This window comes from Lacerta agilis, chromosome 13 (assembly GCF_009819535.1).
Source record: "Lacerta agilis isolate rLacAgi1 chromosome 13, rLacAgi1.pri, whole genome shotgun sequence".
Taxonomy (NCBI): domain Eukaryota; kingdom Metazoa; phylum Chordata; class Lepidosauria; order Squamata; family Lacertidae; genus Lacerta; species Lacerta agilis.
Window position 1 is genome coordinate 32,701,559 of NC_046324.1, and position 23,936 is coordinate 32,725,494.

Genomic DNA, 23,936 nt, shown 5'->3' on the forward strand with positions numbered 1-23,936 from the left:
TGGCCTGGCGTGCTCTGGTCCATGGGGCACGAAGAGTTGGACACGACTGAACGACTGAACAACAACAGATTACAGAAGGAGCTAACAACATCGTGGCACAGGACCTATGATGTTTATAATACTGCACAGTCTGCCAATTTTTCCCTTAAAAAAAAATACAAGTTAAAGGGGCCCCTCTGCACAGCCTGGCCTAGGGTTCATGATTTTCATTATATGGTGCCACTTTTGATGATAATGCCAGCAGTGAAGGGATTTTTTTTTAACCTTCAACCATCACATCTTAAAGGTAAGATTACAGAAATTAAAATATGAACTACCAGTATGTTTGTTTTGTAATAAATAAATAAATAAAGTCCTCATAACAATCAGCATTTTAATGTGAATTTCTCATAAAATATGCATTTTATAAGCAATATTGCCTATTATGCACTTTTTTGCTCACTGAGCATGTTTCATGTGCTTATTAATTTCAATGAAATAAGAGTCAGTCTCCAACTGCATTATACATTTTCAACAGTATCATGCCACTTTAAATAGTCATGCCTTCCCCCAAATAATATTGAGAACTGTAGGTTGTTAAGAGTGATGGGAGTTTTTAGGAGACCCCGCTATTCCCCTCACAGAGCTATAGTTTTCAGTGTAATTTAATAGTCAATCTTTCTTCCTAGGGATCTCTGGAAATTGGAGCTCTGCAAGGGGAATTTGGGTCTCCTAACAACTCTCAGCAGCCTTAACAAACTATATTTCCCAGAATGCTTTGTGAGAAGCCATGACTGTTTAAAGAGGCATAATTACTGCTTTAAATGCAGGTGTGGGCCTTATCTGTTAGCCTTGCAGAGATTATGAATTCAGCTCCAATAAATGCAAAGTTTAGAAAAGAGAACAGGACTCCTACCGTTCTCGACTCTGGCCTTCTTTATATTCAGCAGACAGGATCCTCATCTCCCTTCCTCCACCCCTAAAGAGCTATTTGGAGTCCCAAAATTATTTTTGATTCTCTTGGCAGCAGAGACTCCAGCTCTGAGTGGGAACAGTCTAATTCCTTCCCTGCCCCTGGGGAAGGACGGCACATGAGTCATGTTGGAGAGGCACGGCCTTGCTCCTGACTTGCAGGCCAAATGCCTTGGATTGCCTTGCTCTGCATTTTCTTCCGCTTTTTCTTTCTTTGCCCTGACATTCAACTGATGCTTATTTGTATGTATGGCAGCCAGGGACTCTGCCAAGCACATACAGAGGTCACATTCAGTCCTGCAATGCCGTGCTTCTAGGGATGAGATGTGAAATTGTCATAGAAATGGGAGAGAAACAATTAATTTTGCATGATACAGAAGCAAAGCATACTTCAGTACCAGATTACTGCAATGAGCGTTCCCCACATCAAACGGGGTGTGCATGTTGCAAGGTTGCGAGGAGTCCCGTTGAATCACGGAGGCAGCTCCTGGCAGTTGGTCTGGCTTCACCTTCCCAGGTTGGGATACCTGTGGACTCCGGACTTCCGGCTGGCGACGCCATAGCGGGTGGTCGGGGCTGCTTCGGCTGCGAAGCGCCCGATCTATCCCGGGGGTTAGGAGCCCCGCAACCGCAAAGCGGGGCTCCGGTTGGGGCGCGGGAAGAGCGCCCCGCGCCCTGGGCTCCCCGGCGGTGCCCGTTGTGCTCCGAACCCTTCCCCTGCTCCCCCTGTAAAGGGGGGGTGGGGGTGAAGGGACTACGGAGCCGGGCCATAGGGGACATGCCCCAACCGGGATGCAAATGCGGCGACAAATCCCGAGATGAGCGTTGAAGTTCTACCTGTGATGTTAGGTCCTGAAGAACCCGGAGGTCGTAAGTACGAGATTGGACTAAATATTTTACTGTATGGAACGATCCGGGGGAAGAAGAAAGGCAGCCTGCCCTTTTCCCTTTGGTCGGAAGAAGCTAACCAGCTTGAATGACTGTTGCTACTAAATGGATATAAAGTATCGGAATTGTGGAGAGTGAGACTGTTACAATTTCCCTTCGGGGAGTAAAGGTGTGAAAGATATCTCGGTTTGAAAGTCTCGGTCTTTGCATACTGATTTCATGGAAAATGGCGACGAAAAGTTCTAACCGGACATAAAGACAGGAATTGCAATATGACACTCACTCCTACCCCTCCTTCTACCGTGTTGGGCTTTGTTTGGAGGCTTGTTTTGAATTCCACTTTGACGGACGAACAAAGACTCCTGGAACTGAGGTTGGAGATTCTCTACTGGAAAGTAAAAGCCTTGTGTGGGGGCCTGATAAGAAATGAATTTCCCGCAGAGGAGGCTTCTGAATATTTTGATACTTTGGAAGAACGCGTCTGCTGCGAGCTGAGAGGGTGGGTAGGAAGATGGAAAGAAAAGACAGGGCTGCTCCAAAAGAAAAAAGATTCCGTCTTTGGGGGTGGCAGCCCCAAGACGGTAATAAGTTCTGTTATATCCAGCCCCCGAGGTGGGAGCTCGAGGGCATGGGACAAAGAATTGAGCTATTTTCAAGAAGAATGGTCTGGAGGAATGGAACAGCCGGGAGATCGTGAGATGGATACTCTGGAGCTCGTTGCAAGGAGCGCTCTGAACTGTGCCTGCCTCTGTGACTTTTTGGGAAGAATAGACAATTGGAAATTTGGCTCTGGCACTACTAGGAGAAAAACAATGGACAGAAGGGGTGTGGGGTGAAGTAATAAATTAAATTTAAAACGGTTGGATATGGTAATCTGAAATTGGAATGTGAAGATCGGCAGTTTGATTAGATTTTTTGTTTTCTAAATGAGATATCTGAAGTTTTATGTGATTAGCAACAGATTGCAGGACAGAAGAATAAGTAATGTTTAAGAATAAGATAAGAATAATAGATGAGGATTTAGGATGAGGTATGATCATATGGGGGTATTACTAAGAAGACTAGTTTAAGATGAATAGTAGATCATGTTAAGTAAGATGATTTTTGTAATTTATATATAAAAGTATGTTTAATTTTTAAAAGAAGGGGTTAAGAAAAATAGATTAGGTGTAAAACCAATGGTGAAAAGGCAGGGGAAGTCGTGTCAAGATATGGAAATAGAAATTTTTTTTTTCTGAGAAGAAGCTTAAGGAAGAAGGAGAAAACTTGGCAATGTTTGTGTTTGTTTTAGTGAGTAAGTGATTTGTATTTTTATTAATGTTGGTGTGGGTGTGGGTTTTTGTTGTAATAAGAAAAATGTCAATAAATTCTTATTAAAAAAAAAAAAAAAAAAAAAGAAAAAGGGATACCTGTGGACTCCACCTACTCTAGCAGCCGCCCAATCCCGGCTGGGGAGGTGTTGCCAGGAGGATTGGCCAGGTAGAGGAAGGGATTATACAGTACACACAATAGAACCTGAGTCATACCTGGGAAGCGGCCATTGGATTCAGAGCTTCCCCACCCTCCACTCCCTCAATTGATGCTTACTTTGCAGGTTTAACCACCCTTTTTCCACAGCCACACAGCCACGCAGGCACTGCTATGACAAGGTCGCTGTTGAAGGGCCGGAAAGAAATTTCCCTGCATTGGCAGGTTTCGCCTTTCCCGTAGCAATTCGTCACAACTTTGGCGGTTGCAGGCCTTGGGCGGAATCCTTTAGTCATTTACAGGATTGGGGGGCGTGGGGCGGTGACCCCCGCCCCCATGGCGGCGGCGATAACAGGGTTCCCGTTCAAGGGGTCTCAGGGGGAGGCATTGACCAAATGCCCAGGGTCGTCACTGCCCTCCCCTTCCAGCGGCAGCGAACATAGGGGGTGGGCTATCTGCTTGAACATATGTTCTCCAGACTAGCCCACTTCCCAATCATGCTGGATAACCCTGAAGGTACCCAGAACCCCGGCTGGGGGGCTGGGAAGGATAAACGCCCAATGCCTGAGCCAAGGTCTTCCTACATCTGAAATATTAATAAAGTTGTGGCCAATTTAATCCCATAGAACGTTGCCATGAGTCTTTATTTCCCTCAGGGGCTGCCCCGGGGTACGGGGGGACTTCGCCTGGCCGCGCAATGGACTCTATGTGGGGATTGCCTTGCACTTAGTCTGGCAACTACAGTTAGCCCAGAATTCTAGAGCATGCTTGCACACCTTGCAACATTTCTCTAATGAAAATAGGGGCATCTGGTGGTGGTTGTTGTTGTTGTTGTTTCCCTGCCCATTCTGACTGCATTGCCCCAGCCATTCTGGGTAGCTTCCAACACATATAAAAATATAATAAAACATCAAACATTTTTTAAAAAAACAAACCTTCCCTATACAGGGCTTCCTTCTGATGGCTTGTGGGTTGGATAACTCCATACCCTCCAACATTTCTTCAATGAAAATAGGGACATCTTAAGGACATTCTGGGATCAAATCAGTAACCAGGACAGTTTCTGTAAATCTGGGACTGTCCCTAGAAAATAAGGATGCTTTGAGGGTCTGTATTTGCTGACAGGGGTGAGATTACATCAGCATATAACACTATTCATATAAAAAGCCCTTAATTGCTTGGGATCAGTTTGCTAGCAGGATCATGATATGTCCCACCTACCCACTTCAACCACAGCAACTTGTATTCAAAGGCATAATGCTTCTGAGAGTGGAGGTAGAACATAGCTAACCGTTGGCTTCTGTGTGCAGAATTGCCATAGGGATGGAAGGATCCATCAGGTTTGATTCTCTGTTTCCCATTCTTGCAACCTTAAATTCAGTTCAGTTTGCATTTTGTAGCAATTTGTGGAGTTTTTAAAATCCTCATGAAAAATTATCAGCATTTTAGTGCAAATTTCTCCTAATAGAAACATATTTGTATGCAGATGTACACATTTTTGCAAGTAAATCCCTCTATTTTAATGCATTTGTGTATGTTATTTTTACTCTTGTCTTCATTTTTTTTTTAATGCACGCTTTCCCTTAACGCATTTTTGTAGACATCGTTTGGTTGGAGAACCGCATCACAAAATTTGAATAGATGCAGATTTTGAAGGATGGCTGTGTTTCAATTTGCATATTATTTTGGAAATACAAATATGATAGATACAGCTTAAAATGAGAAGTGAATCAAATATCAGGACTTGCAACCGGACACAGGAATAAAAAGGTGAGTGGGTTGACATTTTCGTTAAACTACAGCTGCAGAGGAAATGAGAAGAGCAGAAACCTACATAACTAAACGTCAACCTTGTGTGAGGAAAACCCCTGCCCATCCCAAGGGACATGACAAGGAAGAGCCCCAAAGCCTCGGCCTTACATTATGGTGAGTGGGGAGGCCTTCCTGCCTCAGCCCCTGCTGGGACCCACAACTCCAGTCAGCTGCAGCAGGTGAGCCTCAAGAACATTCTATATGCAGTCTAAGTTCCTCACAACCCTGAGCAGCTGACTCTTGAAAAGCCCTTCAAAGGTGCCTAAGGGTGCTCCCCTGTGACCTAATCTAACCTTAACATTTCACACACACCCCTGACAGCAACATGACCAAGTTTACCAAGAAACCAAATCAACCTGCTTAACAGCACTGATCCCTAAACCCCAAGAAGACGCTCTGAATCCAGTAGGGTGGGAAATGTGCAGGCATGTGGACAGTATCTACTCGTTTCTGAAGCAGCCGAGTAGTGTGGGCGACAGAAATGAAGAAGAGTTTGGATTTGATATCCCGCTTCATCACTACCCTAAGGAGTCTCAAAGCGGATAACAATCTCCTTTCCCTTCCTCCCCCACAACAAACACTCTGTGAGGTGAGTGAGGCTGAGAGACTTCAGAGAGAAGTGTGACTAGCCCAAGGTCTCCCAGCAGCTGCATGTGGAGGAGTGGGGACGTGAACCCGGTTCACCAGATTACGAGTCCGCCGCTCTTAACCACTACACCATGCTGAGCCTATGGGGTTGCAGCCAAGGCTTATAAAGCCTATGACCACGCCACAGGGAACAACAGAAGCGTGTGTACATGTGTACAGAAAGCAGCACTGTGCCCCCTCCATCCTGGGCTGGCTGCAAAAACGCTCCCAGATGCAGCACTGCACAACTGGTGGGAGCACACAGCCTCACAGGACCGAGCTGTTAATTGAAACAAAATGCATCCCAAACCACATGTTTAGAGGCGCTTTCTGTCATGCCAAGTTGAAAAGAGAAGAGGTGGGCTATTTGTGATCTACACGACCTTGAGTAAAATGCAGTTCAGAGAGCTGCGATTGAAAGTGACTACACCTAGACTCCCCTAGGGTAATACCTAGGGTATTATTTATCCCGCCACCCACCTAGCCCTGCTACCAAAAGTGCTTCAGCTTTGATCAAAACGAGTGTGCGGGATGAATCCACGCTTCTACCTCCAAATGTCTTGCCTTTAGGGAATCCATTAAAGAAACCCATTTTTTAAAAAATGGATCTCTTTGAACTATTATGACTGTTTTGACATTAATATCGACGCTGGTACTCGGTGCTAATGCTACACCTGAAAGATAATAGAATCGCAAGACATGAAAAGCGGCGTAAGAAAAGAAAGACAAACAGGAGGAGATTATTTTTGTAACCCGAATGAAATCACTTAAAGAGCCCGTGCATAAATGAGTCGCACTATTGCCACACACGCAGGCGCAGCTCTGTTCAAAAACAATTATTTTGTTCTTCTCTGCCTTCACCCTGTCAGCTCGGTTTCTCTTGGCACATAATGGTCTTCTTTCCTTTCTCTTTGCCCTTGATAGAGAAAAGGTATTCTGGACTCTCAGCAGCCGTGATAATTTAAAAGCTCCACAACATGCACCAGCTGGAGCACAGTGGTGTAAATCCATCATTTGTGTGAAATTCCTCAACTGTGTTTCTTTCTCTCTCCACATTAAAGGCAGGATCCTGGTAAATTTTAATTCTATGGGCCATTTCACACATCGTACAGAGCAAACCCAGGTTTTCCTCCGAGGGCATCCTATATAAGGAGCCAGAGTCAATCTTGGCTCCCAAACATAAGAACCTAAGAAGGAAAAAATGAAAAAGGTAAAGGACCCCTGGGTGGTTAAGTCCAGTCAATGGTGATTACGGGGTTGCAGCGCTCATCTCGCTTTCAGGCCAAGGGAGATGGCGTTTGTCCACAGACAGCTTTCTGGGTCATGAGGCCAGCGTGACTAAACCGCTTGTGGTGCAACAGAACACCGTGACAGAAGCCAGAGTGCATGGAAACACCGTTTACCTTCCCATCACAGTGGTACCTATTTATCTACTTGCACTGGTGTGCTTCCAACTGCTAGGTTGGCAGGAGCTGGGACAGAGCAACGGGAGCTCACTCCATTGCAGGGATTCGAACCGGCAACCTTCCAACTGTCAAGCCCAAGAGGCTCAGTGGTTTAGACCACAGCGCCACCCGCATCCCAACTAAGAAGAGCCCTGGTATAACAGGCTAGTGACCATATCTAGTCCAGCATCCTGTTCTCAATGTGGCCAACCAGATGCCCCAGTGGGAAACCTGCAAGCAGGACCTCAGCAAAAGAACACTCTCCCTTTCTGTGATCACCAGCAACTGGTATTCAAAAGCATATTATTATTATTATTATTATTATTATTACTCATTCATGTCTTTTCCTTACAAAAGCAACTCAAAGCAGTTTACTGCAATAAACAAACACACATTAAAACCAGCATAAAAATATCACAAAGACAACCATAATTTTAAAAAGCAGGATTTGAACAACCCACTCACTCAATAAGGTTATTAAAAGCCAAAGGTGTGGCAGGAAAGAAATGTTTTTGCCTTGTGCTTAAATATATGTATTGATGGTGCTAGATGAGCCTCCCTTATGAGAGCCTTCTACAAGTGGGGAGCCACCGCTGAAAAGGCCCATTCTCATATTGCCACCCTCTGGATCTCCCATGGAGGGGGCATACAGAGAAGAGCCTCAGATATCAATTGCAGGGTCTGGGTCATTTCATATGAGGAGAGGTGGCCTTGAGGTATTGGGGTCCTGAGCAGCATAAGGCTTTATAGGTCAAAACCAGCATACCACCTCCAGCTGTGGAAGGGAGAACATAGGCATCCAGGTTAGTAGCCACTTACAGTATTCTCCTCTATGAATCTGTCCAATTGTGATAATACCAGTGGCGGGGAAACTGTGGACCTCCAGGTGGTAGTGGACTGGTGCTGATGGGAGTTAGAGTCTAACAATATCTGGAGGGCTTTGTGTAGGGATGGATGAATCTGTCCATTTCTGTTTCTCTTGGTTTTTCAGTTTCCCAACCTTAAATTCACATCAGTTTATAATATATCTTTTAAGTCCTTACATTTTTTAGTGTGCATTTCCCTTAATATACTCATTTTTGTTTGCAGTTTTGCCTAATAGGCACTCCCCCCTAATAGAGTGGTGCATGTTTCATCAATACATTCATTTTTAGGCACACTTTCTCATTTGGTGGCAGGGTGGAGGTTGGAGAACAACATGAGAGAATTTGGAGAAGTAGACATTTTGAAGCATACCTGTGGTCCAATTTGCTCCTTGTTTGGGAAAGTGTGAATTAAGGCATTAAAATGGAAACTGACCCAAATTTCTTCCCCACCCCCCTATCCCTGGTGAATATGTAACCCATTTTTGCCAACACGCGTTTGTGCAGTCACACTTGACATTGGGCATTCACTTCAGATGAGAGTTTCAATTCAATTTCAACCCAAGAGGAATGCAAAGTGAATGCTGTTGTCATTCTTCTGGAGCAAAACACCCCAGGAGTGCTGACGAAAAGCAAAAGCACTTTCAATAAGATCAGAGGAAATTCTCTCTGTTGTTCTGCACGCCCCCAGGCTGTCATCAGGGAGTTCCAGAGCAAAATTGGGAACTTCCTCTCGCGTAAGGTATCCAAGGAAATTTAAGGGAATGGGACGGTGGTGGGGGTGGGGAATGATAACATGAATTGCACAAAGGAGATCCACATTCTGTTTAAGCAAACACCTCTTATATATCCCCAAAAATTGTGTTATACATTTGTGGCTTTTTTGGGGGGGGGGAATCCTTCTAAGTCCTAGAAGTTAATAAATAGTCGGATTTTGATTATTTGGGATTTGAAGAGAAACATAAGCTGCGGAGGTATTCCTGGGCTAGCCTATGTAAAATGACCTAGCCATTCTAGGACCATAATAAACAATAGAGAATCATTGGCAATGCAAGAGAACTGCCCTTCCCCCCTGCCCTGAGGTGTGAACAGAGACAGGGGATTTGGAAAATTGCCAGGGTAACTGGAAGATGTCACAGGAATAGTTTGGAGCAGTTGGCTTGGAATAGCTAAGAAAAGGGCAGAACGGTTTTGGGGTGGCTGGCTGAAGGCAGGCAAGGAGAGATGCCTTGGACTCCAGTGCTGCTGTGGGGAACAACCCCCTCTTGAGATGACCATGCAGTAAATATGTGTAATTCAACCATATTTCTAAAGGCACAGCAGTCTCCACCATGTCTTCAGTTCTCCAAAGGAACACAGACTCGTGCTGAGGGCCAAGACCCCTGGAATCCCATGTTTGATTCAGCAGGGATTGGGGCGTCCCAATATAATAAATAAGTGAAGGGCTGTCAAGTCCCATAGATTTCAGGAGGTGTGAAGCAAAGGTGGGGAGCCTACCCTCAGCAATGGCAGCTTCTCTTTCAAGGAAAATATTAGCCATGGGGGTCTCATTTGGATTGGGGCTGCGGTGGGGACAAAGGGTTAAATCCACTCTGCCAACACATGCTATCATCTGCAATGCAGATCAGCCCTTGCCTTCTTAGTGGCTGCCATTTAGGGTTGCCACCCATATCCGTCCTACGCAGAGTAAACCCATTGACATTAATGGACTTGACTAACTGGAGTCTGTGAATTTCAGTGGGTCTAATGGAAAAAAGTTAGTTGGATACCACAGTTAGTAAATAAAAAGAACAACCACAATAACCAGTCAAATGTTTAATGTCAAGCAAGCCCTATCAAATTCATTGGAACTTCATTCTAGAAAAAAACTTGCACAATCACCTTGTGAATCTCTACCACCATGCATAAATCCTATACACCAGCCTTAATCAGGTTGGCAAAGGCTATTACACACACTTGCCTGGGAGTATGTCCCATTGAACTCAATGGGGTTTATTTCTGAGTAGATATGTACAGGACTGCACTCCACATTTCCCTAAAACGTGGTTGAATCATAATGGGGGTGATTACGCGGAGCTCAGCATCACAGACACATATCATGCCAAATTATTTCTAAATTCCCACCAGAAGTGACATTTTAAAGAAAATGTATTATAATTCTTTCCCCTACCCATCACCTCAAGCAACACACACATATACCATTTCCCATGTTAGAGTGAATGCAAATCACCACCATGTCCACACACCCTCCCTTGTGTGGTCAGCTCAAAATGATTTTACAAATCAAGTCATGCCAGGTTTAATAAATATATCTTCAGGATGAATTTGAACTCTAACAAGGATGGCAGAGAATCTTAATCTCAGGTGTGCAATCCCCGTGATGAGCAACATCACGCGCAGAAGACCTTTCCCCTCAATTTTCTGTAGGCCATACCACCTTGAATAGCGATCTCATCAGCTCTTGCAAGGTAGGCAGAGGAAGGACAGGTCACAATGTGTACGAGAGACCTCCAAAATAACTCAAAGACTGCTACAGAAAAGTATACAGGTGCCAAAAACGTTAGCAGAGATGGAGAATGCATATAAAGCAGTGTGTGTGTGTATATATATAAAATGATTTGTGATGATAAATTCTGAGTGAGGGTTCCTTCTTCTTTCCATTATGAGTGCCACATGGATCCTAAATCAAATCTCTCTGCATAGTGGGCCAATGACTTCCTGTGGTGACAGAATACTGCCATGCTTTTGTGACTGATCTCAGATGGCTGCTCACTTCATATTGAGCCGTTTAACAGAGAACAGAAGCCGTCAAAGAAAACCAGAAGAATACCATTTTGATGCCTCTTTAGGAACTAGTGACTGGAATATTTGGCAAGTGCCAAATAACCCAGGGTTATCCTGGAGCCTGAAATGAAAAAAAACAAAAACAAAAACAAAAACCCAGCTTGGCCTGCCCTTGTTGATGTGTTAGAGTTCCTGGTTGAGATAATGGGAGGTAACAAGCCCCAAGGCCTTCACTGCAGGTTGGTGGGAAGTCAGAAGGGTAGAAACCCCCACTCTCTTCCATAGTTTACCTACAATTGGGGGAGGGTGCTTGAAGAAGAAGAAGAAGAAGAAGAAGAAGAAGAAGAAGAAGAGGAGGAGGAGGAGGAGGAGGAGGAGGAGGAGGAGGAGGAGGAGTTTGGATTTGATATCCCACTTTATCACTACCCGAAGGAGTCTCAAAGCTGCCAACATTCTCCTCTCCCTTCCTCCCCCACAACAAACACTCTGTGGGGTGAGTGGGGCTGAGAGACTTCAGAGAGAAGTGTGACTAGCCCAAGGTCACCCAGCAGCTGCATGTGGAGGAGCGGAGACGCAAACCCAGTTCACCAGATTACGAGTCTACTGCTCTTAACCACTACACCACCCTGGCTCTCATTAAGGTGAGTGAGGCACTCACTGCCCCACCAACTTCAGCCTGCCCTCAGCCATCTCCCACTTGCCTGCCTGCTTCCTTACAACCAGCCCAGTGGGTGCCTCTGCCAGTCATTGGCACTGCTGCCACCTCCCACTGGTCTCCCTACCTTCTCTTCCACCAGTCCCAATGAGCACAGCCACTACTGCCTTGAAGAAGCTACCCAGAGGCATCTGATTGGCTACTGTGAGAACAGGATGCTGGACTAGATGGGCCACTGGCCTCATGCAGCAGCCAGTACCATCTCCACTGTTGGCCTCATCCAGCAGGGCTCTTATTACATTATTATGATTTTATGCTGAAATAAATAAATATAATACCTAGGTAGCCAGTGTTAGGTTAGATTAACTGTCACGTTTTTGTACTCCCTCCCTCCCCCTCACAATTCAGTTTTAAATAATCACATATTATTTGGCTTTTACAGAACAAAACAGAATCCTTACACAAAGGCTATAATTTAAAACATACTGGAACAAGAGGAACAAGGGGGGTCAAACATCACTTTGGTTCATGTCTGATAACTATCTTTTGTCTGCTCCTAACCCTGATTTTATAAGTGTCCTCTGGTTCTGTTTTCAGCTGTTAGCTAATTTGGTTCATAAGGGAGGGGGAAACTTCAGCTTGAATTCATTTGTTTCTACCACAGCTCTAAAAAGAAATGAAGTTGAATTTTCAGCAAAGTGCCTGGCGCAGTTTTTGTACCTCTCTCTTATCTTACAGAATTTATGTTTGCCACAAGCAGCAAATATTGTGTCTTATTAAACGGTGGCGCTCTGAAATGTGGTTTAATTAAAACTATTTACATTGTTTTGCAAAAATCTTTCTTTCCCTAACATAGCTCATTCTGGTGGGATTATTGTGCTTCTGCTATCAAAGCAAAGCTTAATATAGATTTCTGGGTGTATCCGTGTCCTAAATGATGACATTTTCTTGGAAGTAGAAAAACCTCGCTTTCTTGGCACTTGGGGAGTTATTTTCTAAGGTCCTAAATTAAATAAAAAGTGCTCTAAAATGAATTAGAAATGCAATTAGCAACAAAACCATGTCCAGGGCCATGCCAGGGTGGCATAGTGGGTAGGAATGTGATAAGGGCCTTCAGGGACCACAGGAAAGATCCTTCTCTGAGAGGAGAGAGAGAGATCCATCCACCCTCAGAAAGGGAGATTCCATATTGGATATGTCCTCCATGAGGGCATGAAAAGGCCTGTAGTCAGTTCTTCTTCAATTCTGAAGTGGTCAAAGAAGAATTGTTCTAGGAAAGGTTGTGGGAGTGTGGCTGGTGATCATTGGGACTGGTGGGGCACAAGGTGAGGAGGCCAGCAGTAGGGAGAGCCAGAGCTCATGACAGAAAAAAGCCAGAGCCAATGGCTGGAAAAGCCAGTTTATTCTTGCTTTCTCCCCATCTTCCTCCTCCCTGCTGAGTTCTACAAAGGCAACATTGAGAAGGAGGAAGCTGAGGGGTGGTACCTTTGAAGGTGACCCGGAAACTACAACTAATCCAGAATGTGGCAGCTAGACTGGTGACTGGGAGTGGCCACCGAGACCATATAACACCGGTCCTGAAAGACCTACATTGGCTCCCAGTACATTTCCGAGCACAGTTCAAAGTGTTGGTGCTGACCTTTAAAACCCTAAATGGCCTTGGCCCAGTATACCGAAGGAGTGTCTCCACCCCCATCATTCAGCCTGGACATCAAGGTCCAGCTCCGAGGGCCTTATGGCAGTTCCCTCACTCTGAGAAGTGAGGTTACAGGGAACCAGGCAAAGGGCCTTCTCGGTAGTGGCGCCCGCCCTGTGAAATGCCTTCCCACCACATGTCAAGGAAATAAACAACTATCTGACTTTCAGGAGACATCTGAAGGCAGCCCTGTTTAGGGAAGCTTTTAATATTTGATGAAATATTGTATTTTAGTATTTTCCTGGAAGCCTCCCAGAGTGGCTGGGGAAACCCAGGCATATGGGCAGGGTATAAATAATGTGTTGTTGTTGTTGTTGTTGTTGTTGTTGTTGTTGTTGTTGTTGTTGTTGTTGTTATTGTTATACCACCCTCTGGACTAGTTGTAAGAAGGCTGTCAGGTGAGGGCTGGCTGAGGGGCAGACTGAGGTTAGTGGGACAGATCCTAGAAGGACAGATCCTGAAGTTGAGGCTCCAGTACTTTGTCCACCTCATGAGAAGAGAAAACTCCCTAGAAAAGACCCTGACGTTGGGAAAGATGGAGGGCACAAGGAGAAGGGGACGACAGTGGATGAGATGGTTGGACAGTGTTCTCGAAGCTACTAACATGAGTTTGGCCAAACTGCGAGAGGCAGTGAAGGATAGGCGTGCCTGGCGTGCTCTGGTCCATGGGGTCACGAAGAGTCGGACACGACTGAACAACTGAACAACAACAACTGTATTTCCTACATAAGTTACCCAGGTGAATGCATTCCAGAAGAAGACCACTTCTGCACTGTCACCAAGTGACAATTAGTCACAAGGAAGCAAGGGTCTCCTTGGAAGATCTTAAAAATCAGCTTCTTCTGTACAAGGGTGAGATGCTCTGCTAGCTATCTCAGTCCCAATTTGTTTAATTTAAAACAAAAACTATTGAACCTGGCTTGGTAGTTAATAGTGACGTTAACTGATCCCTTTCAAAGTAAAGGAAAGGGCTGTTGCTTAATGTGTGATCTATTGAGATTGGGAGTGTATACCCACAGTCCATGTTTGTTTAGGGCAGACTTCCCCAGACCTAGTGCCCTCTTGATGTTTTGGACTACAACATCCATCAGCCCTAGAAGACATGGCCAATGGTCAGTCATGATGGGAGTTGTAGTCCAAAATATCAGCGCACATGTTTGGCAAAGGCTGCTTATGGATATGCACTCAATACATGAGTACCACCAGATTTTTTTCTTTCAAGGCTGTGTGCGTGTGTGTTGTCTCTGTGTGTGAATGAATGAATGAAAAACCTGCCAGAATATTTCTAATTGACAACAAAGGAGTGCATCTTTACCACAAATCTAAGAGCTGCTTGCAAGAGAAAACATTAAGCTCAGAGCCTGGCGAAGTCCCAGAGTGTTTACTCATCTCTCCTACTGCTACAAGGCAACAGTCGAAAAACAGAGCAGTGACAGCCACAGTAACAAACAAATACCACAGGAGAAATAGACTTGTACATTGGCAGAGCACACAGCAGCCTTCAGGAGCCTCAAGGCTGAGCATCAGTGAAATTATTTGTGTCTAGTCTGCCCATCTTCACCCCGGTGCTTTAATCAGATTGCTTGATCTTCCTTCTAGCTAGCTTCAGAGTGATTCTACCTGCAGGTGCCCCTCCTCCACATTTCCCAGTTGTACCACTGAACAATTTCCAAATATTTTGGGCTGTTTCCTGTGAAACAAAATACGAGTTGATGAGGATCAAAACTCCCTCTATGAAAAGTGCTGGAGATTGCTGAATGCATTAGGAAGTCACGACCATATAATGCATTGTGACATCAAAGTGTGGCCAGTGTGGTGTGGTGGTTAAGAGTGGTAGACTCGTTATCTGGGGAACCGGGTTCGCGTCTCCACTCCTCCACATGCAGCTGCTGGGTGACCTTGGGCTAGTCACACTTCTCTGAAGTCTCTCAGCCCCACTCACTTCACAGAGTGTTTGTTGTGGGGGAGGAAGGGGAAGGAGAATGTTAGCCGCTTTGAGACTCCTTCGGGTAGTGAAAAGCGGGATATCAAATCCAAACTCTTCTATTCTTCTCTTCAAAGATGCTCATTTTGAGAAACTCTGAGTTTTAAGTGAAGCAATGGTAACATGCAAATGGTGGTGTACACCCAATAACAGGCCTGAAAATGTGTGCACCAGTCATGTCTTATAGTATGCAAAGGGCGGCACCAAAAAGGTATCCTGTCTTGTCTCTTCTGTTACCATTTCCCATCAGTTAATGAAAATTGAAACTGCATTCAAACATAGTCAAAGGGGAGAGGGGGGAAATGGTGACACTCTCATGGGAGAGGTGGAAGGTTTATGTCATGCTTATCTTACTTTTGACATGGCCAAGAGGTGCTTCTTTCATTCTGGAAATAATCTCACCAGTTGTCTGCACTCTGCAACCTCCCTGGGTGCCCATGCTTGAATCAAAGCCCAGATGAAACCATTGTGATGTGACTCCTCCCATGAGCAGGAATCAAGAAGCGCCAGCAACCAAGGAGGCTGCAAAGCACTGAAGAAAAATGCACACAGCACCGTTGGCCACCTTGCAATGAAAAGGTAAGCTCAGAAGCCCGTATTCACAAAAATTCTCAAGTGTGCTAGAATGAAGGGGGAAAAAATGGAACCAACTTTTGCACAGAAAGAAAACTTAGAAGAAATTGGAGGACAGATTCCAGCACAGGCACAGCACAGGAAAAGAAGTGCAGAGATAGCCAATATGGTGCCCCTCAGATGTTCTTGGACTACAACTCCTAACAGCCACTACCAGCATGGCCAGTGGTATTTTCTTTCATCCTACAGAAACCATTTCATCAATGGCCTGTGCTCTGCAATTTTCTTCAGTTAAAGCCCAGGGGAGGGCATCGTGATGCAACACCTTCCATTTGTTTTTATCCCCCTCAAGGCAGCTGAGGAGGCTGCTGACTTCTAGGGAAATGTTTGCTTTAAGGAATATACACCCACCAGCTTTGGCTACTTTGCAATGTTGAGGTAAGCTAAAAAGTCCATACGCACCATAATTCTAAAGAAGTCCTTAAGTGTCCTGAGAATTAGACAGGGAAATGAAACCCTCATGACATCTCAGGACAGATTTTGGCACACCATTATTGGAGAGAGGAACCCTTCTTCTTGTTGGATTGCAAAACTGAGGCATGTATCACACCCTTTATGGTTTTAACTTGATTTGATAGTGAGCTCTTATGATAGTTCTGTACACCAAACCAAACACAAACCACTAGCCTGTCCTAATAATTCTCAGCACCCACAATTCTTTGCAGGAAGCCATGGCTCTTCAAAGTGGCATCAAAGTGCTTTAAATGCATGATGGGCGCCCCCTCCCTTCCAGATTAGCAAACTGGGCCCTGTTGGGACACCCACCACTAGTTTTCTGTGGATCCTAAGTAAGAATATGAGTGCCCCACAGCCCTGTAGGAAATCTATTAGTCTTGTCAAAATGCCTTTTGGTTTTTCCTCTAACTTCATTAAGGACCCAAAAAATTCAGCAGCAAGTTATGTAGAAAGGAACGGTTTACTTTATTCATCTCATTTTGTAGTCTCCTATGGTAGAAAACACCAAGGTTTTCTCCTTCGGACATTAAGAGCCTTAGATTTATCAAGACATCGGAAGAACTTCCTTGTTTCTCTCCCCCCACCCCTCCGACTTTGTAGTAATTTTAAAAGTCCTTGACTCTAACACAAAGTAATTCCACAAGGGCTTTCATCTCCAGTGGAGACTGTTTAACCACTAAAACACAATGGAGAAAATCACCAGAGAAGGCCAGGTGATAAAACTGAAACTGTGAAATACTCAGTAATTTTATGCCTCCGTGTTGGTTAGTTCTGAACTGGCTACAAATAAGAATCGGAGGATGATTTAACGGTGCCCTCAGCCCATCATGGCCACGGTTTAAAGAAAAGTAAACACATCCATCTTTTGATGGAATATCTAACGGGTAGGAAAGTCTTTAAATGCTAAGATAAATACTGCAGTAGAAACAAATATAACGATAGAGAAACAAAACAAAACAAAAAAGGAGGGGGGAAATAATGTCTTAGTCCACATGTGGCTGAAATCCCATCAAACAGCAGTGACCCAAAAAATGTATTAGATATGGAATAATGAGCTCCAAAAGAGGATTGGTGGTACTTTCCACAAAGCCAGGAGTGGATGACCTGTGGCCCTCCAGGTATTGTTAGACTCCAACTCCCATCAGTCCCAGTCAGCATGGCCAAAGACCAGGGTGTGTTGGGAGTTATGGTGCAGCAACATCCACAGGTTCGCCACCCCTGCACTGAGCTAATTTTTAAACAGACTTGACTCTATGAAATCTATCAGGGGTTTTTCAGGGGTTAGCACTGCTAACAGAAGGTTTGTATATACCAGTCTATGCCCCTTAAGGAACCCATCTATCAGTCTGTCTGTGCAGGTAGTGCAAAATGTCGCAGTACAGTTGCAGGCAGGAGTAAGACCCTGGGACAACACCTCTGCTCAGAGATCTGCACTGGTTGACAATTTGACAGCAAGCCAAGTTCAAGGTGTCACCATTGGTATATAAAGTCCTTAATGGTTCTCAACCAGTCCACTAGCAGGACCACCTTGCCCTTATGTCTCCACCTGGCCGCTTTAACTTGCAGAGCTGGCACGGTTTACAAGTGCCAAATAATACCTCTTTGGCACTTGTAAGAAATCTATCTTCTAGTGCGGTGGCACCTACACTTTGGAACTCCCTGCCTGTTGACATCAGGCAGGTGCTTTCACTGTACCCTTTTCAGTGCCTGCTTGAAACATTTTTTGTTTAGACAAGCCATTACAGACGCATAGATGCTGATGTGTTTTAATCTCTTGAATGTTCATTTTAATTATTTTCAAGTATTTTTTAAAAAAAACCTATACTAATTTTATTGGAAATGTTAATACTTATTGTGAACCACTGAGAGGTTTTACTACAATCAAGTGACATGTAAATTTTGCTAAATTAAATTAAATAAAAAATAAAATAAATAAAGGCAGGCAAGTGGACAAGTAACAAAAATGTTGCAATCTGCGCTGGTGCTCTCATTCAAGATACCAGCCACCCATTCCACTCTGTTGCCCAGTTTTCTCTCCCCTCCCTACAGCCCCAAATGAACACACTCAGTCCTCATTGGGGTCATTCTCCTCCCCCCCACACACACACTCAAGCACCTTTCTGAGGAACCTCCCCCCCCCCCCCCACACACAATTTCCTTTGCTCTTCAGAAAACTTTGGCATTTCCCCAACCCCTGGTGGTAGTTTCCTCTTTTACATCAGCAGTCCTGTTTTAGGTACGTAAGGGTTGACACTCACAGCCTGCACATCAGAAACAGACAAAATTATGATAGAGAGAGTATTAAAATTAGACAGAGTATTAAAGGGTGTAATTGAGGACCGGTGCCCCTGTTGCTGGATCTTGGTCTATACATTGCAGTGGGGTGCAGAAATAATAAACAGTCTGGTAAGACTGCTGGTTGAGCAAATAAAGAAACTTCAGGTTTACTACTCATGGCACATAAAATCATTCTGAGTACTGTCTTACACACAGCCAATGTAAAGTAATTAGGTTAACAAAAGGACAAACTAACTGATTGAAGAACTAGAAAGAGGAAAGTAAAGATTGAGGGGAAAGAATCTGCAGAGAACTACTCAAGAGGGAATCAGGGAGGCAAACGGATATTTCCTTTCTGTCTGTCCTCTCAACACCTTTAACATAAATGCAGGAATTTAATGTTTATCCCTCTTTACCTGGCATTTCACGGTTAAGGTGTTTTGGGGGAGCCACTTCTGTTTTCTTTATTCTGCGTTGCTTTTACTTGGTGTGTGTGTGTGCGTGCGCGTGCGTGCGTGCGCGTGCGTGCGCACCCATCCAACATAAACTGTTTTACTTGTTTTAAATTGCATGATTAGGTAAAGGTAAAGGGACCCCTGACCATTAGGTCCAGTCGCGGATGTCTCTGGGGTTGCAGTGCTCATCTCGCTTTATTGGCTGAGGGTGCTGGCGTACAGCTTCTGGGTCATGTGGCCAGCATGACAAAGCCGCTTCTGGTGAACCAGAGCAGTGCACGGAAATGCTGTTTACCTCCCCACCAGAGGGGTACCTATTTATCTACTTGTACTTTGACGTGCTTTCGAACTGCTAGGTGGGCAGGAGCTGGGACCGAACAATGGGAGCTCACCCCATCGTGGGGATTCGAACTGCTGACCTTCTGACTGGCAAGCCCTAGGCTCTGTGGTTTAGACCACAGCACCACCCGCGTCCCTAAATTGCATGATTATGTTGATGCAACTAGCCCTGAGGCCTTATGGTGAAAGCTGGGTCAGAAATCTTACAAATCAATAAAATAGCATAAATAATCCACAGCCCCCTGTAAGATTGTAGCCTCTATTTTTAAGAGTGAAAAACCATTCTGCAGAACAAACATGAATCCCACCTGCAACTACTATAACAGTTTTTCAAATAAAAAAGGGGGGGGTCATGAGAAAATGCCTGTAAAATTCTATGATCACTAGTGTCTCTCTCTCTCCCCCCCCCCACACACAACAAAAAATTTAGTAAAAATCCACCACCACCAAAACAAAATCCAATAAAAATTCTCTCAGTGGCCATCCAGATGCCTGTCGGAAACCCTCATGCAGAACTCGAGCACAAGAACACTCCTCTCCTGCAGTTTCCGGAAACTGGTATTCAGAAGGATTACTACCTCTGACCATGGATTACTGCTTCACTTGTGGATGGCAGAATCTGGACAGAAAAGAGCACAGTGTTTGCAAACAATTCTAAATCCACACAAACCACTTCCTTGTGTTCTAAATGGATACGTATGCATGCAGCCTAGATTCCAATGTCAAAGGGGATTTTCTACCGTGCTGCCTCCAATGTCCATTCTGCTCACTTTCCCTCTCTCTCTCTGCTATCTTGACAAGGACGGCTGGTGTAGGGGGACAGACCCGAGCGGCAAGCCAAGCAAAATGCACTTGATCTCTGACCGGAAAGGAGGACAATTCCAGTTCAATGAACAACAACTGTATGAATTCTACTCAGGTTAATGGAAGTTTGTGTGTTAGGCAGCCTCCCTTGGAATTGTGTGCTGCCATCTGCCTCAAGTAATTCACTGCTGCTGTTATGTTTTGATCAGGAGGAAATATTTGATAAATCTGCTGCCACCTTTTCTGCTTTTGACAGGGGGGAACATAAGAAGAGTCCTGTTGGATCAGGCCAAAGACCTGTCCTGTTCTTGCAGCAGCTAACCAGATGCCTTATGAGATGCGCACATGAGGCTCTCTTCCTACTTGTGCCTTTAAGTATACAATGCAGGGAGAACATAGCTAGCAACTGAATTTGTCTAGTTGTTTATTGCATCTGAACATGCCTAAAACTATCCAGCCAAGGTGGTGAACCTGTGTCTCCCCAAATGTTGTTAAACCACAGTTCCCATCAATCCTGGAGCTAGCCGGGGCTGATAGGAATTGGAGTCCATCAACATCTGGAACAAATTTGGAAGACTTTTTCTTTCTTTTTTTACAAATACATGTACAAAAATGCATTTATTAATTTCTTCTCTTTTTTTACAAAAAATGCATACCATTTAAATGCAGGCTTTTCATCTGTTCTTTTTTTAAAAAATGCACAAATTGGGTTGCAACAGACTAATACTTGAGCAGCCAGCAAAACTGAAAGGGGGCAGAAGTGGCTCAGCCCACCCCTGCTTTCTGGCTATGAAGGCCAGTGCAAATCCACTCTGAACAGAACTAATCATGATCATAAGACCTAGAATGTAGGAGCTAATAATGAGGGAGAGAGAATCCTATAAGCTATGTTCACTGGGCATAGAATGAGTAGCAAATGAAGCCAATCTGGAGGGCCAGAAGGCCAGTTGCAGCTTACGAACAAATGTCAAGGAAGTCTCCTTAGCATCCTGAATCCACATCTCTTTCCAACTGTTCAGTGTGTTTATTCTGGAAACACATTTCTCCAGTTTCCATTTCATCAGGGTAGGAGGGGGCACAGATGAAGCGAGAGCGACATCTTATAAGAACCATTAAAAATCTGTCAGCCAAGTTGCCAGTAATGGCAAAAATATTTTTCAGTGCCTGTCAATTCCTCCACCCCCCAAAATATCCATCAGCGCTGCTGGGTACAACCAGGATGCCCTCACTTTGGGGGGGTGTCAGTTCTTATTATTAAGATGAGGATGAAAACACCTGCTAAATATGTATGCTTAGGGAAGTGAAAAGCTTGCAAAGAAATGATGAACACAGGTTTTCCACTAAATAAATAATAATAATAATAATAATAATAATAATAATATTTATTATTTATACCCCGCCCATCTGGCTGGATTTCCCCAGCCACTCTGGGCGGCTTCCAACAGAAATCAAATACAAAAATATCAAACATTAAAAACTTCCCTAAAAAGGGCTGCCTTCAGGTTTTTTCTGAATGTCAGGTAGTTGTTTATTTCCCTGACCTGTGATGGGAGGGTGTTCCACAGGGCGGGCGCCACTACCGAGAAGGCCCTCTGCCTGGTTCCCTGTAGTTTTGCTTCTCGCAGTGAGGGAACCGACAGAAGGCCCTCGGCGCTGGATCTCAGTGTCCGGGCTGAATGATGGGGGTGGAGACGCTCCTTCAGGTATACAGGACCGAGGCCGTTTAGGGCTTTAAAGGTCAGCACCAACACTTTGAATTGTGCTCGGAAACGTACTGGGAGCCAATGCAGATCTCTCAGGACCGGTGTTATGTGGTCCCGGCGGCCACTCCCAGTCACCAGTCTAGCTGCCGCATTTTGGATTAATTGCAGTTTCCGGGTCACCTTCAAAGGTAGCCCCACATAGAGCGCATTGCAGTAGTCCAAGCGGGAGATAACCAGAGCATGCACCACCCTGGTGAGACAGTCCGCGGGCAGGTAGGGTCTCAGCCTGCGTACCAGGTGGAGCTGGTAGACAGCTGCCCTGGATACAGAATTAACCTGCACTTCCATGGACAGCTGTGAGTCCAAAATGACTCCCAGGCTGCGCACCTGGTCCTTCAGGGGCACAGTTACCCCATTCAGGACCAGGGAATCCTCCACACCTGCCCTCCTCCTGTCCCCCAAAAACAGTACTTCTGTCTTGTCAGGATTCAACCTCAATCTGTTAGCCGCCATCCATCCTCCAACCGCCTCCAGGCACTCACACAGGACCTTCACGGCCTTCACTGGTTCTGATTTGAAAGAGAGGTAGAGCTGGGTATCATCTGCATACTGATGAACACCCAGCCCAAACCCCCTGATGATCTCTCCCAGCGGCTTCATATAGATATTAAAAAGCATGGGGGAGAGGACAGAACCCTGAGGCACCCCACAAGTGAGAGCCCAGGGGTCTGAACACTCATCCCCCACCACCACTTTCTGAACACGGCCCAGGAGGAAGGAGCGGAACCACTGTATAACAGTGCCTCCAGCTCCCAACCCCTCTAGCCGGTCTAGAAGGATGTTATGGTCGATGGTGTCAAAGGCCGCTGAGAGATCCAGCAGAACTAGGAAACAGCTCTCACCTTTGTCCCTAGCCCGCCGGAGATCATCGACCAGCGCGACCAAGGCGGTTTCAGTCCCATGGTGAGGCCTGAATCCCGATTGGAAGGGATCCAAATGGTCCGCTTCTTCCAGGCGTGCCTGGAGTTGTTCAGCAACCACTCGCTCAATCACCTTGCCCAAGAATGGTAGATTTGAGACTGGGCGATAGTTGGCCATATTGGCCGGGTCTAAAGATGTTTTTTTAAGAAGCGGTTTAATGACCGCCTCTTTCAGCGGGGCTGGGAAGGCTCCCTCACAGAGGGAAGCATTCACCACCCCGCGCAGCCCATTGCCCAGCCCCTCCCGGCTAGCTTTTATAAGCCAGGATGGGCAGGGATCAAGGAGACAGGTGGTTGGTTTCACTCGTCCAAGCAGCCTGTCCACATCCTCGGAGGTAACAGACTGAAATTGATCCCACGCAACTGGACTAGACAGGACTCTGGCACTCTCCCGCCCTGGCCCTGCTCCCACGGTGGAGTCTATCTCTTTCCGAATCTGAGCGATTTTATCCGCAAAAAACTTTGCAAACGCATTGCAGGAGATCTTGGGGTCCCTACCAGGCCCCGATGACGAAGGTGGCTCCGATAGATTCCGAACCACCTGAAAGAGTCTCCTGCTGCTATTTTCCGCAGATGCAATAGAGGCGGTGAAGAAAGTCTTCTTTGCCGTCGCTATCGCCACTTGGTAGGCTCGACGTTGAGCTCTAACCTGTGTTCGGTCGGATTCAGAATGGGTTTTCTGCCACCGGCGCTCTAGCCGTCTCAACGATTGTTTCATCGCCCTCAGCTCCGGGGAAAACCACGGGGCTGTCCGGGCTCCATGCAACCGGAGAGGGCGCTTCGGAGCCAAACAGTCAATAGCCCTGGTTAGCTCCACATTCCAGCGGGCCACCAGGGAGTCGGCTGAAAGGCCATCAACATGGGATAAAGTATCCCCTACCACTCTCTGGAAACCATTTGGATCCATTAAGTGGCGGGGGCGGACCATCCGAATTGGTCCCACCTCCCTGCAGAGGGGAAGGGTTGCGGAGAAGTCCAGTTGCACTAGGAAGTGATCTGACCATGGCACTTCTTTAGTTTCACTTTTTTTAAATGTCAGATCACCAACATCCATAGAGGTGAATACCAGGTCTAAGGCATGTCCTCGGCTATGAGTTGGACCAGACTTATTCAGGGT